Consider the following 2,360-nt stretch of genomic DNA (forward strand, 5'->3'; position numbering starts at 1 on the left):
AACATTACATCTTATCAAGCTTTTAAAAAAGTTATCAAAATTTTTATTAAATATGACATCACTACATTCGTTAGATTATCTGGCGATAGATACGACGAATTGTTTTCTAAAGATTAATTTTCTGTAGTAGCAGCTGTAAAGAGAAATTCAAGTGTACTCTCTTTGTTAATTTTAAGTGTTAACCTTCATTATTAAAGCAACTGATATGCTTCTTCAGATCAGACACTTATATTTAATTATCCAATAGCATAAAAACTTAGTTAAATTCGTTATCTTTTGTATGTTCATAAAACAGAGGAAATTGTTATTTCCATTACTAGCTAAGCCCACCCAAACGGTGATGATCTGTCCATGATATTATGGAGTCAGTGATTGTGTTAGATTTGGACACCTAAGATGAATTCGAAATTTAATCGAAATCATGGTTGTTCAGTTATTAAACCTTGAAGAACGCGAAGTTAATGAAATTAAGTTTTAATATTCCATAAAACTTAAAAAGAAAAATAATAATATTGATTAATAAACAATCAACCATTATTGTTTCATTTATGCTGAACAATAAATATGTTATTAAATTTTACTTTGATACAAAAATATTTCATGTTTCCTAAAGTCTTATGAAGAACAGAACTGAGACTTGTAAAAATCACTCACATCAGAAGCGGTTGTGGTTTGAGACTAAGAATCTCACCCAGAAGTACTTATTAGGAGACAGGGGCATACTTACAAGGTTTCACAAGTCTCACCCAGAGTTATAGGCATACAAGCAACTTTAAAATCTCACTAAGTTTAATGGGTAACGCCGCAAGTTCCTACGATTAGAAACAATACACAGTCAAATAATGAACTTGGAACTTTGTTATATGGGCCAACGAAAGCAGTAAACATTTGAACAATTTTTAACCAATTCGCTTTATCTTCATCTTTTTCATCATAGAGTAAACAAATACAGCAGCTTCATAAAATTTAATGTGGAAAATACGCTAATTATTTATTTATGAGTAAAAAATTATTAGTAATAACTGGTCATAGCTGTAGATTCTGTAGATGGGACATTACTAACATTACTAAGTAATTTGTCATATCATTAAGCGATGCACATAAGTATATACATACATATATGTATATGCGTACTTGTAGTCATTGTTTTAAACAGTAATAACCTTGATGAACCACATTAATCGATTTGGGAACACGCAACAGTCTATTTGATATGTATAATCGTATTTCAAGTAGAACGTTCTACAAAAGTTATTGGAGTTCTTACAATTTGTTTCAAAGAACAAAAATTTGTCGCAGAGAAAGAAAACTAAATCCTAAAAAGGCATGATTTTCTTTATGAAATTTTCAAAAGACATCTCTTGAAGGAGGGTAGTTGTCGGATTTGCCGAAGCGCCTACCAGCTGATACCCCTGCTGGAGGGAACCCTAGGAAAGGTTCTGTGAAAATGGCTGGGGAAAGAGATGGGAATTGAGTGTGGAAGAGAAATGACTAGAGAGAGAAAGCTCACGAAGAGAGAGCGCCTACCAACTAATAACCCTGCTGGAGGGAAATCAACCCGAAAAGTTATGCACTCCAGGAAACGTTCTGTGAAAATGGCTGGGGAAGGAGATGGGAATTGATTGTGGAAGAGAAAGGATTGAGGAGAGAATGGTCACGAAGATAGAGCCAGTGACCTACGTCGGATGAGTTGACAATGTTTTATTTATAGCGTCTAATTTTATGTTAAACCACTTCCAACACCCTATACGACAACATCAAAATCACATCGACTTCTACACGTATCAACATCCTACAAACCAAATTCACTAAACGAACCATCGACAATGAAAATCTCATTCCAACAAACGCTCTATCCACATACCTCGGTGAATCACAGGCAAACCCAAGGAAAATCCCCTTTCTCTTACCAAACTATTGGCAATCACTTCCGACCTTCCTGACGAATTCCATTTGATAGGTTCTACGACGGCCTGAGGTAGAGGGGTAGGTTCGAAGAGACCCTCCTCGGGAATCCGTCATTACCGGGTCGTACAGACGAGTGGGTGTCTTTTGAAGATTTGGACAGTCCATACTACCGGAAAACAGAGGAGTGAATAGAACTTTATTTACTAGTAGGTTAAAAATGTCAAAAAGACGTTTTCCTTGGGGTGTTTAAGGATAAAACCATGGTAGACTATGTGGGAGAGAAGGGGGTTAAAAACTGTCTAATTGTAAAATACTGCCCCTTAACTAAACATGAAGTATTATTGGTTACAACAGTTCGTGGTGACGTAAAAGTAAATGCTTCGGGAATAAAACCCAGTTAATAATAAGAATTTCATCAAAAAGCCATCCTATTTTCAGAGAATACTCCTAGT

Source organism: Agrilus planipennis, unplaced genomic scaffold (assembly GCF_000699045.2).
Source record: "Agrilus planipennis isolate EAB-ADULT unplaced genomic scaffold, Apla_2.0 scaffold3, whole genome shotgun sequence".
NCBI classification, from domain to species: Eukaryota; Metazoa; Arthropoda; class Insecta; order Coleoptera; family Buprestidae; genus Agrilus; species Agrilus planipennis.